At 43.0% G+C, this 17,645-nt stretch overlaps 1 protein-coding gene across 2 annotated transcripts in view; it reads left to right on the forward strand.

The window, feature by feature from the left end:
- Positions 1-17,645, forward strand: part of LOC309436844 (tumor protein D52-like) — a 118,568-nt gene that overhangs the window by 10,563 nt on the left and 90,360 nt on the right. The window lies entirely within an intron of this gene.

Genomic DNA, 17,645 nt, shown 5'->3' on the forward strand with positions numbered 1-17,645 from the left:
TGTATAATTTGTTCCTGCAAATCACAGACACCGAATCTTTAATTGAGAAACTTACACCACCCTTTAAGCGTATTTGAGGCATCCTGCTTTGATATTTTTCTGTGTGGATTGCAGATGTACACGAGTAGTGTGCTTGACAAGAGCAGCGGTGAGCAGGGAGAATTCATTTCTGCATCTTTCTAAACAGTCGAAAGTGGAAACCGGTGGAATTATTGCTCTGAAGCTGAATGGTTTTGGTTGGCTTGCATGCCTGTCACGGAGGTGTCTTGGTGTGAAAGACTTTTGGAGACTGCATAAGAAGTAAAGCAACTCAGCTGTCATGGAATCTGCAGACCAACCTGCTGAATGCTTCCTGCAGTGGTGAGAGAGTATTTTTGGAATAAACAGCAAAAGGGAGAGTATTGCTAGAATATATAGTCATCTTTAATTCCATTCTAGCACAGTGGTATGTGATATCTTTCATATGCATCTGTTTCTTATTTACAATTCAAGAGCAAACTTCGCCTTGGTGAATCACAGAAACTTTTTTTCCCTCTGATCCCCAATGAAAAGTACTTTCCTCTTAAGATGCATAGTTTGAGAAAGTTAAAATATGGAATGGGAAGGAGGATACGGAAGTCAAAGGAAGACCTCTGCGTGCCATAAAGAGAGGCCAAGAAGACTTATAAGCTCTGATAAGTTGGGGACAAAGCAAGCATCAATAACTAAACTTCTGTAGGCTGCCTATTCCAAGGCTTTGATGCTAAATCCACACAGAACTTCTTTTGATTTGGGTAGAAGATTGTTGATAATAGAAGGTCCTTGGGATATTGCTGAGCCTATGAGTGGTGTCACTAGAGAGGTCTTGTTTCCCCTCCGGGCAGGGTGGAGCAACATTTCTGAGCGGTGTGATAGCTCCTTAATAATAACACCGTATCACAGCTCCCTAGCCAAAATCCACACTTGGGGATTGACAACTGGGAACAAGCAGTATGCCAGTCAGTGCGTGGACTTTCCCCTCTTCAATATCCTGGTCCAGTTTTTATCTGGTTATGCAGAATGAATAATTGTGAATTGCATTATTAATGGCTATTTAAGCTCTGAATTATTCTAAGCGATTTCTGTGCTATGACATGCCAAACTTGGTGTAACAGTAACCTGATGGGTATCAACTAGACCAATCCTTAAGCACGAAGGTTGAAAAGTTTACCAGACTAATGCATTAAACAGAACCAATCCATTAAGCTTGGTCTGGAGCATGACCAGTACTTAGAGTGGCTATGAATGTGTTTTTTTTTTTGATGTTTACAGTTGTGAAATAGGGTGTGTGATGGGTTAGCTTGTGCAGTAGGGAATGATACTAAACTTAGACTTCACTTAGTGGTGAAAAGCTTTATTCTTAGGGTTTACAGTGATCTTCAGCTCCAGGTCAAATACTGTGAGGAGGCAACTTGTAGAAACAGTGTAGTGCAGGTCTGGACCTGCTGCTCACTAGGAGCAGTGGAATTGTGCTTTCCTGAAAAAACAAAACCACAACCCCCCGAGCCAAAACCACACAAAACCTAACAAAAAAAACCCAAACAAAACCTCCTTACCTTCTTTCCTCACCCCTGCCCCCACCCAGCTTTCAGGATTGAAGGTCAATTTCCTTCAAGACATGTCCTCCAAATCCAGGGGACTTCCTCCCTCCTCCTTGTAGTTTCCATCATGTCAGCTGTACTAGAATCAAGAAAAACATCTGCCCAGCTTTGTGTCCATCTAGATATGTCTTTGCAGTTTTGTCCACTCTCATATACTTCAGTAAAATGAATGGTTTAACTTTTTCTACTGACTTAGATGTGAAATATGAGTGAGGAGCCTGGAGATCAGTTTATCCAAGCATGCTGATGTTTAGGAAAACCTACCTTTGTGTGGAATGGACTGGCACAGAACTGGAGCATACAGAAGTGTATGAATACTGCTTGGAAATCTTGAGAGATTGGTACTTTTCTGATCTGAACCTGTATAGGTTGTAAAAAAGCAAATATAGATTGCCTATAATGTCACCCAGAGACAGAAGGTGATCTCCTGTCCGAAGTCTGATCTGGTGTGAGGGAGGGGGTGGTATCCTCATGTTCTTCTAGCACTTGGAAATTCATGAAAGCTTTCCCTCTTTGTGGGGAATCATCTCTGAACAAACTGTCTTGATGCTTTTCTTCACTGCCTTCTGCTTTTGAAGTGATTGGTGTTTTATGTCTGTCTGATTTGTGTGACAGCCCTATCTCTGTAGGCTAACAGTTTCGTTTAATTTACTGTCCTAGTCTGACTTGGAGTAGGAACAAATGTCTCTTAACAGGATTTACTCAGCTCAAGCAGCATTAAAAGTCACTCAAGGACATATCAATTGGATAAAATCTCAGAGTACTTATTAATACAATGGGAACTTCAGTGGTCATAATACTTTAAAAGTAGTTGCATTATTGGCATTATATTAGGAAAAAATAAGCCAGTGAGTGCGGTTGGTTTGTTAGTGAAGTCCTCCTGATTCATTGCATGCACAGCTGCAGGATTCTCCCTCTTATCTCTTCAATGAGATTAAGAGCAGTGCAGAAATGCTCAAGGCTCTGCAGCCTTGGCAGAACGTGGTTCAAAGTCCCTTTGCCAGTGACAGCCATTGCTGCAAATCAGTTTGGAAGCACTGTAGGAATTGGTGCTGCCCAGCTGGGGATGCCCTGTAGCAGCATGGGTAAGATGCAGCCAAACTCCATCTGGAATGGGGCACAGTTGGATGGGTGACTTGCAAAATGCTGGCCTGTGAAGGCATAGGTAATGTATCGTGCTTGATGCTGCAGAGAAAACAACGCTGCTGATTCTGTGTTTTTGAGAGAGAGATACCCAGTAACAGTGAACTCCTGCATCAGTGTGCAGGAGTACTTCAAACCTGCACTCTATTGCTGTGCCATTGGCACTTCTCTGTTTCTTAAGTTCAGGTGGGCTAACCAGAATTCTGCAGTGGCTGAGAAATGCAGATGAATAGTATGGGTTCACCTGCTTGGTTAAGCTGTGTAACCGGCTTGATGCCTGTTGTCTACATTTAAGTACCTCATGGAAAGGCTGGTTCCCTGAAGGGTTTGTGGCGAAACGCATTACTAGTCTAAAGGTGTGACTTGAGCTGTTGGAGAAGGGGATCAGGAGCATGTTCTAATGACCTGAGAAATTTCTGGTGATTGAATATTTATTGTCCCACTGTACTTCTACTACTGACTAGGGAGGGTCTTTCAGTGTTTAGACGTCTCATCATTTAATTTCATCTCCTCAGGTAAAACAATGACCTACACAGCTTGCTACTTGCAGTTACTTTTATGGTAGAAATTATACATTAAGTATTATGCAATAAAACCAACCAGATAACACATGTTAAACAGCACCAGTCTAAATTTTAGATTTGGTTAGTCAAGGCCTGAGAAGAGTGTATCAACCTGGTGGTTGCCATCATCATGTTGAATTACTAAGCAAAAAACCTTATGTTTTTCATGGATAACTGAATAAGGAACCAGACTACAGCAGGAGTGCAGCCTAACCATGCAAGCAGTAATTTCTGTGTGGAAATTCTGGCAAAAAAAAAATGTACGTTTTCATGGCTTTGCAGTTTCCAAGAACACGTAACTTCAAAGAGCTGTGAGACTTCAGCAATTAGAAAGGTTTGTGCTTGTCAGGAGGGACCACTTGAAAGTAACTGGTGTGTCAGGTACCTGTTCGTAGCCACCTTTGTTTAAAAGTGTGTACAGTAAGGGCTAGGGTCAGCTCTAAGTTTTCAAATTAAGTTCCACATTTTAACATGCATTTATTGGAGGGGCATAATTATCTTCCAGGTTGCAATAAGCTTGAAGTTGGGTTTGAGGATGAAAAGGGTAAATTAGAAGTCCGGGCTCTTGTTAATTTCTGTAGCATACCGCAATAGCTCCAGGCTAGTACTGACTTCTGATATATTGTTTGGATCTGGTTTAGGCCAGCTAATGCTGTAGGCCTAGAGGAGGGCAGGATGGCCTGATGAGGCGATTAGGCAGAGAAAAAAACAAACAAAGGTAAGGTTGACTGCCAGGCTTCCAAATGAAGGCTGCCACAGAGCAGTGTGTGTATGTGTAACAACAGGAGTGAAAATGATGTCTCCCATCCCAGGTTTGAGTCCCATCAAATCTGCAGTGAGATTGCCAGGGTGAAGGTATCTGAACACTGCCTGCATTTCAAAAATTGAGTGGGATCTTAGGAGAGCACAGCCTGCAAACTCGGTGTCCTTTGTTAGTGCAGGGCTCTTCTGGGCTGGATTTATGTCAACAGGAGAAGCTGTTCTGGCAAGATGGAGGTTTCTACACTTTATTGTCTTTCGGTGGTAGAGTTAGCAGTGCTTCTAACAAACTTCACTCTGGCTGGTGTTACACGTGTATCGTTTGTGGGAGCCCACCTGCGGATTACTGTGCTTTGACTATTTTTGGGTGACTTAGACGGCAGTGCTAAAATTACAACGTCCTGAGCACAGAAGTGACTCTCCCAGTGCTTTTGAAGGGCCAGCTAACATCTCTAGCTTAACTGACACATTTGGAAGCTTTTGTGCCGACTTTGGGCTGGACTGAGGAGCTTTGCTGTGAGAACCCAAGAGCAAGCACTAGGGAAAGGAGTTGGAGGAATAAAGAAAGCTGCACTGAAGGGTGAAGGATGAAGAAGGGAACTCAAGTACTTAAATTCAGCCTAGTTTCCGGCTGGGCTCTATTTAATCAATAGATTAAAGGGTAAGAGCAGGAGAGGCTCCTGCTAAAAACAGAGCATGAAGTAGCTTTAGCATAGTGACACTGATGTCTAATTTGTCTACTTCAAGCTTTTCTTTGTATACAAGAGTGAACTCTTCCTACTGCAGATGCTTACATTCACTTCCCTCCTGGGGAAGGGGAGGATCAGGGGGAAGTGGATGGGTTTCTAAAATGTATTTGTCAAGAGCTTCTCCTGTGTCAGAGGTCTGCAATCATGTGTCAGGCCCAAGAAGTTGCTTGCTTATTTATCTTGTGAGAAAAACGTCAGTCAGTCCCTTTTATGGAAATACAGGACTCTCTTCCCCAAAACCTGGCGTGACTGGACTGATCAGCTGCCTTTTTCCTGCAGAGTCATAACAGAAATCAAAACTGTCTCTACTGCTGTAAATGCTCTTGCCTTGATTGTCAGCTGTCATAACACTCCAGTACACTCAGCAGATGTGAGGAAGTGCTGAATCTCCTGTGAAGTCTCCGTCCATACCTTTGGTTTAGAACATATGTGAGGAAGTTGAACTTTATTCTGTCAGCAGGTAGGTATTTGCAGATCTAATTCATAAGAAGAAGGGCTGCCACAAGACCTCCCCTGAGGCAGGGCACCAGGAGTCCTCATGTTCCTGGACAGTCTCTTCAGGGTTGCAGACCTTGGAGGATCTGGGTGAGCAGCCTGTGACTTTGTACAGCCATTGTTTTAATCACAGGGTGGCTGAGGTGGGAAGGGACCTCTGAACGTCATCTGGTCTGACACCCCTGCTCAAGCAGGGCCACTGAGAGCTAGCTGTCCAGGACGAGGTCCAGATGGCTTTTGAATATCTTCAAAGATGGATTTTGTGAAGTACTTACCGTAAGCTCTGTTGCTTGCATCCAGTTGTGTGCTGCTTGGCTGCTTAGGTGCTTCTGTACTTCTGTTGTTGATAGCGAATGGTGTAAGTTCTGTGCTACACCAAATCCAGGCACAGACTTGGTAATTCCATGGTGGGAGCCAGTGTGCACCTCAAGCACTGAAGTCTGTTTGCTGCTATTATTTAAGGTATTGCTAAGCCTACAGATAATGCTTTTTTTTGTGATTATCCTTTCAGACATCACAATACGTGATCCAGCTTAATTTGTAATCAAATCTGCTTTGTTCTTAAAGCTTCAGTATAATTTTCATGGTGGGGCCTGATATTGTGGAGTGGGAATGATGGGCTTTTCTGGGGCTGCTTTTCAGAAATGGGCTGTGACACTGAAAGAGAAAGGTTTGCTTTAAGAGTGCAAAAGGGCAGACCTGCCTTCTGAGGGAGGCTGGGAGTCACTCCGATCTAACTTGCTCACATAAAGCTTTATTTAGATTGGAAAATTGCATATTAAAACTCTGTGTGAAACAGTCCCATTCTGCACTTACAGCCTTTTATTCTTACTCTTTTCCAGCTGTCATCTGGCTGTAGCTCAGTAGTATTTCTTCAGCGGTTTTTGACAGGTTCAGTCTCTTACCAGGGATCGGAGTCTCTCAAGAATCGCAGCATAACAGGGATAAGCGGTTGAGTGTTAATCTCACTTGGAAATGTTCCTCTGTGTTTGCAGAACTTGGTCTGACTTATCGGAAGTCGATGCAATGCCCTACCTGTGCACTGGTTCTGGGATGCTGGCTGCTGCGTTCTTTGGCCTGGACTCTTCCCATAGGCTGGAAACGCTTCCACCTGTTATTGCTGGAGCTGACAAATGTGATTGCTTTGACCTCTGTTTGAGACACAAAACTCTGCCATAAGTCAGGGATTTCTGCCTGATTAAAATCTTACAACTGCTGGAGCAGATATCTTCAAAAGGTAGTGGGGAACCTGTGCAAATACAGGACTTCTTACTGGTATGAATGGGTTAAAATTCTTACTGCAGTATGAGCTTGTCTAGTGGCAAAATACGCTGCAGCGTGGATCTACTCCCTCACAAGATCCCAGGAAATTAGTCTGAGTTTATAATTGGATTGGGAGAACTGCTGTCTTTGCTAAGACATGCGTCAGCTGTCTGAAAGGCTGTGGACTGAGACTTTGGCTCAAGAGCAACACTAGCAACCCAGTAATCTTTAACTGTAATGCTGAGAAGTGTTTGTGTTGCAGGGTGATACATCTTTGGAGAATACTGATCATTCTAAAAGGGTTTTGTCTGTTTGGGTTGTGGTGGTGTGTTTTTTCTTCTTTTTTGGGTTTGTTTGTTTTGTTTTAATATGAGTAAATGAAGGCAGCATATAGTATTTAGCAAATGCTGGAGAATATGTTTGTATACAAAGAACCATACTGGACAATGCTGTTGCATCAGGGAGAGCTAGTCCTGAGAAAGCATGTGGGGGAAGGCTGAAATAATGAGATTAATGTCGTGGTGTTGAGTTGGGCTCTGCTAGAAGACAGCAAATGCCTAAACCCTTAAGCCACAGCCTTCTGACTGTGACTAACAGGGCTGCAGAAGCCTGTACTCATACTGTTCAGCAACTGCTATAGCTGTGCAGCTACATTCATGTCATGCACAAATCTTGGGGGCCGAAAGAGATATCTGCTGTTAAAGAGAGAGGAGAGAGCACACTGTGAAAACAGGAGCATGAATGGACTAATATAAGGCTTGCTTAGTGTCTGGGCTTCTGTCCCATTGCTTCATGGCATCTTAATGCAGTTTTAAGGCCTTGGATCAGGTGCTGAAAGGCTTTGCTTGACTGTGAACTGGTAAGACTTGGAAGATCAAATGGATGCTACGGAATCTAGATTGGCTTAAGATGCTTAAGTAGCTTTATAGCTTTTAAAATGGCTTATGGCCCATAAAACTCAGTTGGAGCGAGGAGAGGAGCCTGACTGTTGCTGCCTGATTTGGATCTACCTGGGAAGGGTGGGGATGAGGGAACACCTGGCTGGAAGTCTTTACTCCAGGCGCGGTTACTGAAAGGCCTCCAGTCAGTCTTGCCTGTGAGCAGACTGCAGAAGATGCACATTCAAACCAGGTATAGGCTGAGCACCCAGTTGAATCTTAACAATCAACCTTGAAATAAGAGATTGGATCTTTTTGCTATGCCCCCGAAACAGCAAGTGCCTCTTCGCCGTCTTTGGCAACAAACTCTTGCCCTCGTTCTCCCCCATCCTCTTTTGCTTGCTGAATTAGGTGGTGGAGTCATGGTAGGCTTGCTGACAGCACAGGCTATGGTGTACAAGTTTGGCATCACTGTGCTTAAGCAGGACACAAATGCAGAATGTCCAAGATGGTGAAGATTCTACGTATCAGCAGAACTCTAATTTGATTAGGTACAGATCTTGTGGATTGGTTATTTAGGTAGCTTTATCCAAAGTATTGTTTGGATCTCGTCATAGGGTAGCCTCTGCATTCCTCCAGTCTTGTGGCATTAGTGGTAGCCTTTACATTTTGAAGTTAACTCTTTGTATGAAACAGTACTGAATACATAGCTTGGTTTCTTCAAAGCTGAGAGATGGTATTCAGTCATGCTTGAGCAGGGTTTGCTTTCTTTAGGGCAAGAGGTATATAACAAACTATTGTTCCGCTAGACCTGAATGTGGGAAAAGCAGCTTCTCTGCAGGGCTACCGTAATATCTTATCCTTGCTTAGCTACCAACAAGGCAGAAGTGCTTTAATACTCTATTGCCTTACTTAGCCCAAGGCCCTAGCAGCGATTTAAAGTGGAAGCTGCCAATCTGGGTAGCAGTTGGTATCTGAAGAAAGAACGATGTCTGAGACTAGGCAGGCAAGGATCTGGTTAACAGTATTTGCTCAAACTGAACAGCTTTTCTAGCTGTGCAGAAGTTCCCTCCTGTATGATTCATGATGTACACAATTTGTGCTGACTGTTGGTGGTAAATAGTTGCCCAGGAAAACTTTAAGCACACTCTCTAACCTTAACAGAGGAGATTACAACATGATTAATGTTAGGAGTTGTAATGGTAAGACTTTCCTGAGGCTTGCCAAGCCTTCCTGAGCCACGGCGTGACATTAAGTTGAACGTGTTGGTAATTGGTTCAGGCATCGGCAGAAATTGTCTACCTTTGTGCCAGTCTCTTGAACACCAGCTTCTAAAGTGGCAGAGATTACTTCAGTAGCAACTTAGTTTAGTTATCCAGAGTTATTAAGGACAAATGAGTGCTTGTTCTGAAACAGCAAAATCTCCAGTTTTAATCCCTTGCATAGCAAGCAAAACCTCACTGCTACTTGTCTCTGGAGCAGGTGTGTCCTTAGGCTTCAAGATCTCTTCAGGTACTGGCTTGCAGCTGATACCTGCAGTAACAACCAAGGTATGCCCATAAAAGTTGAATTTGCTATGCAGGGTAATGAACAAAGATACTTGAGCATGCAGAACAGCTACTCAAAGCCACACAATAGAAGTCTAAACTTAAGCTTCAGCTCTAAAGTGTGTGCCTTGCACTGGGAAGGCAAGGTACATCTAGCAGGATATGGCTCTGGCCTCAGAGCCAGCTGCTTGTGCTCCGAATTACCATGCAGAGTGAGGAGGAGGAAGGCCACACAGTGGGATATTTTGGTCCTGGGAGGGCCCTTTAGAAAGGCCTCATAATGAGCCTGTTTTCATAGTGTAGAGGAATTTTGATTTGTGTCATTGCCTAGCTGTGTTCAGACTGTTGAAAGCTTCTAAACTTGTCAAAAAGCTTCATACTGCAGAGCAAAACCTTTCTTTTCAATTCCAGGTGGCTTCTGTCTGTCATCCCCATCCTGCTTTCTTCCCTTGGGGCCATCACTTTAATTTAGAAAGTCTCTTGGAGAGAAATTCATTCTTCTTCCAAAGAAAGGCACCACACAAGTGTCTAGCAGGGCCTGTCTTCATGCTGCCTTCAGCAGCATGTGGGGAGCGCTGCCTCGCTCTGCCCTGCATCCCTGCGTGTGCTGGGGAGCTACTGGGGAAGAAGCAGATAAACTGACTTTCATGACTGGCAGGGGAGTGAGTTCTTGTCTTGCCCGAAGTGGATGAGTTAGGAATGACAAGTAGCCTAGAAGTTGTCCTACAGCAGGTTTGGAAGAGTGTGCTGCCGTTCTTTCTCCTTACAGCTGGGTTGGCTTGTCCTTCAGGGCAAAGACCATCAAACTTCCCCTAAGTGATGAGGAAGAAGCTTGTCCAGGGAGACAACTCCTTCATCACCAGGTAGGGTTTGTAGCTGAGAATGAATGAGAAGCAGTGCTGCCATTAACTCCTACAGGTAAGAGTGTTTAGACAGCTTTTTTGGGAGGTGCTATAGCAACCCAGCTATATGGTCACTATAAGGTAGATTAATCTTGAGCAAAGAGGATAGTTTGAAGTAAGGAGTGCTTGCATGGTGTCTCTTCTGGTAATGATCTTAGGACAGTAATATTTCAAAAAGCTAGAGAGTTGTCTTGGGTGACTTCTGGGTTTGCGCTCAGGCTATGCACAAGCCAGGACAAAAGCAGAATTCAGCCTCCCGTGTGGCGGCTCAGATGCGTAACTCTGCAAACTTTCCCTGTAAGCCAAAGGTATGTTGTAGTGGTGGACTAGAACAGTTTGCTTGTCTCTCTGACTACGCTGATGATGTGTTGGAGCGTTTGGCCAGCACACACTTCTGTCTGTAGTGGTGAACAGGCCAGGTCAGTGGTCTTAGATTGGCAACCCAGATGTCTCTAGGACCATGGAATCAACTTTTGTACAATAAAAATGCAGGAAGAGTATCAGATTTTTTTTTTTTTTTTAATGGATGATATGGGGTAAAACTTGATGTAGGGAGTTTTCTATAAATGACAAGAATGCAAGTGTTGGCTCCAGTAAATGCACTTGGCCAGGAAGTGGTATTCCTGTTTGTTGGCAGGGATGAACAGGTCTTTGGATGGGGTTCTTCTTCCTGGAATAGCTCCTTCCAGCTGTTGTAGCGTGCTAGCATTGACTAGTGTTACACTGAATTATTCTTCAGGGTTGGGAAAAAGTCCTGGGTGGTATAGCCCCACCTTCACTCTCTGTGTCAGGAGAATGATGGTAGAAAACACCCAGCTCTTCCAGTGTGCCACATCCAATAACTTGTCACTTGCTTAATCCAGTTAGTACAACTACTGCCTGAGCCTTTTGTACAGAAGGCAGTCCTCGTCTGCTGAGTTACACGAGAGAAGGCTGCATAGCAGAATCTGTAGCTATTCTTATTAGTGTGCTTGGTTAACAGAGAATATGTGATTACTGTAGCCACGTTACAGTTCTCTCCTGCCTCTCTATGCTTTAAGTACAATCTGTGACCAAAGCTTTGACCTTTTTCAAGGTGAACTTTGCAGTATTTCTGGCAGATGCCTCAGCCACATGTCAGAAATACAGAGGGGCATTGTACTTTCCTCTTTTCAGTGGGTTTGGAAGATAGCAGAGACCTGTGTTTCAGGCTCCAGCACACTCATTGTTAGGAGCCTGCAGGTAGTCTGCATCAGAAACCAATGTAGGTCTGCAGTCTGGAGGAACTGCTCTGTAATTAGCTGAAAGGTCTGTTCCTGCACCTGCTGACTGAAGTGCAAATAGGAAGTTAAAACTCCAGAAGTGGTACATCTTCTTTTTGTATCTCCAGGGAATACATTGCCCAGGCTTGACTTGGGTATGCTGCAAGGTTCCTTCATTTCTAAGGCTTTAAGAGGAGGGTGGTGTAATGTCTGTGGCTCTGTCTTAAAACATCACTGTTACGATGGAGAAAAAGATTAATTTGATTTTGCCCCTCTCTGTGCAGGCTGTAGCGAAGAACCCAGGTGAAGGTGTGGGGTTGGGAGCAAATTGTTGCTTGGGTGTAAAGGTGATCTATGCTGCTTGTTTTCTTCAGTGAAAGAAGCTGACCTTGGAAGGAGAAATAAACATAGCGAAACGCTGCAAAACGGTGCTGAGTGCCTCTTTTAGGTAAGAAGCACTTCTGCTTCCCAGGGCTAAATCTTAAACCCCCAGCATGAAGTCAGATGGCTTACGTAAGTTGATCTTTCTTCATAGTGTATGTGTCAAAACAAAAATACATTTCATCAGGACCATGCATTCCAGTGTTACTGGTTCCTGGCCTGTCTGCTCTAAATGGCTCTGGCTGAAACACCAAGGACATAGGGCAGTATACTTCACTAAGCTTAAAAAAGAAAGCAACAACAACAAACACCCAAAAAACCCCACCCTCGTACCCAGATATGTTTAGCCTCATGGGCAAAAATCATAATGCACATCAGCACTTTCCTAAAAAACCTCGGTGGTGTTTCCTTCAGAGAAGAGTGCTGCATTCTCATATTCTGAGCTTGCACTACAGTGTGATACGTGGGCAGCAGAGACTGGGTGCTGGCTGCTGGTTATTACACTGGTGGGAGCAGCTGCAGAAATAGTTACACACACAGAATTTTCCATTAATCAGAGGAAAAAGTCCTACACAGATGGTATATAGGATAGATTACGGCTAGTAATCCTTTTGTGTCCTAGAAGATTAAGGATATCCTGGTGTAGCTGCAGTCAGCTGACCTTTTTTTATTTAAATGACTGAAAATTCTTGATGCAATTCTGCAGAGGACCCAGTCTCTTCCAGAAGCCATGAATAGTGCACTGTGAATGTTTGTTAAAGGAACGGTCTGTTTAAGTCCAGCCCCAGTTATAAATTTACAGGAATTTAACTTTGTGCCATGTAAACAGCAGCAGCTACAAGATGGCTAAGAAATCACTTGCTAGACGGCTCTATCAAATCTAACAGAGGTGCAAGAGAGCTCAATTTTGTGAGGTGGTACAGTGAGTGTCATGTGAAGAAACAGAGGATTTCTGAATCCTGCTGTCCGGGTTGCCCCAGAAAGCGAAGATGAATGCTTCGGTGGAAGATGAGGGTGGCTGCACACTCTGAATTTTCTGGCATGGATCTATATGAGGATTACAAATCACCCTTCGATTTCAATGCTGGAGTGAACAGAAATTATCTTTACCTGTCGCCTAGCATAAACCTTTCTCCACCTGGATCACCAACACTGGCAAAATCTGGTAACTTACTGCTCTTTCTTTTTAAAAACCTCTACATGGAAAGTTTAGTGATTAATATCTGGAAAAAAAGAACTTTTCAGATTAAGAATCTGTAAGATTTGCCTGAAATGCAGGTGTAAATGAAGGTAGAAGGTGACTTGCTGTTAACTCTGGTAGCTTATTAGCTTTGGTTATCATATAGGCAGTATCTCATGTGCTGTGCATTTACCAGCTTTACCTTATTTCTTAATTCAGTGGAAAGGTAGTTTGAGGGAAAATTAAACGAATAAAAAAATAGGAACAAAAGGGCAACTTCTGCAAGGTTAGGGCAGTTGGCCTAGTTTGACTATTATTTTTTTTTTTTTTTTGAGGGGGGAGGTAGGAATTATGTACTTATACTGTCCAGAGCTCTGAAGTCAAACTAACATCTGCTCCTGCCCTAGTACTGAAAATATCACTGATTAACAAAGATGCTCTCTAAAAACCTTTCCTCTGTTCCACCTGGCATTTAGATTGCTGTAAATCTTATGTCTGCAGATAATTAATGTACTTGCCACACCCCTGGGGAAGCAGCTGTTGGGTGCTGTAGCGGCATTCATCTAATGGTTAACCCAGCTGATGTGTAGCTGGTAACCTGTTGTACAGAACACCTACAGCCATGCCTACCACCACATCCCAGTCTGGCTTTATCACTTTTCCTGCTGGGTGTGACCTTTCAACATAATTAAAAATATAGAAAGCTTAGCCTGGCTTCAGGTGTGACAAAGCAAGGCAAAGTTACAAAGACAGTGACTTTTTTTTTTTTTCCTGGGCTTGTTCTTTAAAATCTTATAAATGTACATCTTTTGGGGAACCTCTGTGTGAACTAAAACAACCCTCCTTGTGAACTAGATGAGCAAGGGACCTCTGGGGAACAGGGCCTGGTTTTCACTTCTGCAATTACTGCATTTCTCACCTCTACTAAAGCAGGGGGAGCAGTCCTTTGGATCTGGTGGTGGGACATCACCATAAGCACCAGTCTTTGCTGGGCTTTTTTTCTTTTTCGTTCACTTTGAATGAATATATGATTAGTGTTTGGGAGAAGCCCAAGAACTTCCTCCCCGAAGTTGAAGAAATATGTCTCGCTTTGGCTTTTTCACAAAGATAAATGGGAAGCACTTAGATTTGATCTTTCTTATATATTGCAAAATAAATATCCTCTGTAGCGCTGTACGTTACTGAAACGTTGGAATGACCTTATAATCTCATAACAGCGTGTTCTCCTGGACTCTGACAAGCACCTTTTTTCTTTAGCTTTGCCAGCTGTATAGTGGTTGCCAAATATGCTCATTCTGAGTATCTGACACAGAACATATCCATCTAAAGAGAAACCCTTGTGAAGGCCATCCCAAAGGCTGTGCATCTGAAATGACCAGTACTTCCTTGAATGGCTAATGTTTACTGCTAACCTCTGAATTCAGGCCAGAAAGAGGTAGGAATTTCAGGTCAAAATACAGCATGAAATTGGCTTAAAACCAACCAAAGCAAACCCCAAAACAGAAAACCTGAGTGTAAATTGAATGACTCTAATGCTTTTTTCCTACTTCGGCAGAATTATAGAGGCTTAAGTGCCATCTCCCTGAACGTGATCTGTGGAGTCCTAATCAACTACCTTGTTCATGTCTTCATATGGTTCACTTAAGTAGATCTAATAAACTGCTAGGATAATATATTAATCTTAGAAATATAGACACGTAAAAACTGACCTTAAGATTAGGTAAGTTTTCGCAATACTAGATGAATCTTCCTATTTTTTTTCCCAACACAATTTTTATTCTGCTTAAGAGTTTGAGACATGAATTGCTCAGCTCAACTTGATTATACCAATCATGGTACTAAACAACTTGATTTAAAGTCCTTTGCAGCTCTGAAGATGTGAGAGAACTCACGTAGTGAAAGCACATAACAAGACTTCTGCTAGTGAACAGAGAAGACCACAAGTGAGAAACATTCTCTTAATAACATATAGAGCCAAAGTATTTCCGTCCATTGGCTAACTGCTATTTCCCCAGTTTCTTGCCCACATCCCACAAAAATACCGGGGGGGTGCTGTGTGCCCTTCCATACAAAGCTTGCTCAAAGCCAGGATCTTGCTGTTGGTCAGCTCTAGTTTACTTGATATATTTAGGTTGTAGCCACATCATTGTGAAAGCCTGTGGGTCATTATCTGTGTAGACAACTGTCCAGCACTGCTGTCCCATAGCACTCGTGAGCCCTGTGTCCTGCAAGTATTGAAGTGAACCAAGAAACAGGAGCAAAGCAAGCAGAGAGGTGAACAGTAATATGGGATGAGAGGGGTGGTATTTGCATAGTTCAAATGCTACTAAAGAAATAGTCATAAATGGGAGAGGGGCAGATGCCAAGGAGAGGAAGGCATGGTGAGATGTACAGGGTGAGATATGGAGGACTGAGTAGCAGTGATTTCCTGTCTTCCTAAAGATCCAGAAATGGGGAGGGGATGAAAGATCATTCCTTTGCTTCTTAGCATTGTGTTTTAAGTTCGATGTAGGTAACAAGCAGCCCAATTTCCCTTTATACACCAGTTTTCCAAAGAGAGGGTACCTTCCCAAAACAGAAGGTATTGCTGTGGGAGACAATCCAGCATGTTTCCCTACTGCTGGATTCACTTGGTCTATTTTTGGTGAGATAATCCAGCTGACTCTTCATAACCAGATTGAACAGACTTTCGGCAGGATGTGCTAATGCTCAGGAGTCAGCACGGTCTGAAATGGCCTTTGCAGCAGCAACCTCTGTGGTCCCCAAAGGGGCTGCAGATGGAGAACAAGGTCAGGAGTTGGAGGCTAATGTACTAAGGGTCGTAGAGTGTCAGGGGAAAATGCAGTTTAAATCGTTAGCCTTCCTTCAGTATAGGCATATGTAATTAATAGGATAACTAGCAATTTGACAAAAAGATATGGCATTCTTAACCATTTGATGGTTAAGGAAGTACGTTGATGTATAAAACAAAAATTATCTGATTGTGAGACATGAACCATAGTCTTTTTTTGGTGCTGTAGTGCTGTGCTTTGGTTTGGGCATTAGATCCAAACTCTTTTTCTGCCCTGGATTCCTGCCAGAAAATAGTGTATTGGGAAACCTGTAGGAACTACGAGACACATGTACATCTCTGGAAAAACCTGCTATAGATTTCATAAATAAATGCAGAATGGGGTGTTAGTTGCTTTCTATATGCTTCCTTCTCGGCATACTCTATGTTAACTTAACCAGGTACAATGTTCTGCCTGTGTAGCAGTGTGCTTCTAGGGAACAAGTGTTCTGGACACAAATAAACATACTGTTTTAGAAAAAATTGTGGAATTGAGCTTTAGCTGAGTTCAGTAACTTGATCAAGGACAAGGCCTCTTCTTTTCTTAGGCTTGACAGCTGCCAGGAGCATGTTTCATAGAATACCTACAACTAATTACAGACTCAGAATCTTTTTTCCCCTGACTTTTCAGTTGATTGCGATGTAGCTATTTGATATTAAACCTCACAACGAAATCAAAGTGGTGGGCTCATCGCACATTAATGAGTTTTTGGATTCCCAGACCAAATGGTATTATGCAGTGCCATCAGAAGCTGCTGAAATGAGGATGGAATTTTATCTGCTTAATTACTGTAGTGACTAGTAAGGGAACATTACTTAATATGTCCTCAACTTGTCTGAATTACATATTTCTACAAATATATACACACATACACACACACTCTCCTTAAAAACAGCCCTCCTAGGGTTTTTTCCTTCTATTTAAAGATTTTTATTTCATTTCATTTTTACTATCTATGAAGCTATTTTACCGTTTGAATAGAGAATTAGTTCTGGGAACCTACAGCCATTCCAGCATGCAGTCTCTCTGCAGACTGATCTCTTTGCAAATTAGAACAGGATTCCTTAATTTTGGTAAACTGTATGTTTATGTGTCAGCTACAAAGATTCAAAATGGGAACTCTTTTGCTGGAAAATCTTTTTGTTGTATTAAAAGGTGTTTAAAGTGATCTTACTACAAGTGCTAATGACCAAGAATAAACAAATCTTTAAAGTTAGTGCACTGTAGTAACTAATAATATCTTTCTCCTTCCATTCCCTGATGCTGTGAAGGTGAAAGTTGAGGAAGACCGTACAAATGTCTGGGATTCATACAGAAGAGTTTGGCAGTTTTGGTTTCTGAATTTGGAAGGGGAAGGGGCAGCAGTGTGAGTGGATGCACATCCTCATCAGTGCCTTCTCAGCACTCCACCATGTTGTCTGAATTGGTGGCCTTTTGTTCCCAAGCTCCTTCTCTGGGCTCCTCATCTGTTTTAATATCCACAAACCAAAGAGCAGCGACTTACTTCTAGTGCCATGATATCTGCAAGTTTCTAGCAACAGTGGTCTCAGGTACTAGGAACAGAGAGGGTGAACATGTGCAGGGGAAGAGTTTGTACTTGCAGTGCAACCCTTTTCTCTGCTGTTACTGAGCTTCCTTGTTGCCGTGACTGCTCCCAGTATGCTGAGAACGGGCATTTTTAACTCTGATCCAGACAGCACTGAGGAGGGAGCCTCTGCATTCCTCTTGAACACCTGCAGCGCTTCCAGAGTTTCTGTGCCACATGAGCAAGAGAGAGTGGAAAGCACATGGATGCTTGGTCAAAGCCTGTGTAGGAACCACTGTTTGGGACTAAGCATTCAGCACCTTGGCTTCTGTCGGAGTACTGGGATGTGTTGTTCTCAATGTGTTTCCAGTCTCCTGTTACAGCAGCAGTTGCAATTATATTGAGTTTTAGTGCAACTTGGTAGAACAAAACAGCCAGTAAAATGCCTCTGGTTTCCTGTACACTGTAGTACTTGGGGAGCGTAACTTCGGTGTCTTTTCAATAGTTTTCTTTGTGCACTGGCACAAAAGGACTGTGTGTATTAACATTAGCTGCTGTCTGGCAGACAT

The sequence above is a fragment of the Streptopelia decaocto genome (assembly GCF_964273445.1).
Source record: "Streptopelia decaocto genome assembly, chromosome: 2".
Classification (NCBI taxonomy): domain Eukaryota; kingdom Metazoa; phylum Chordata; class Aves; order Columbiformes; family Columbidae; genus Streptopelia; species Streptopelia decaocto.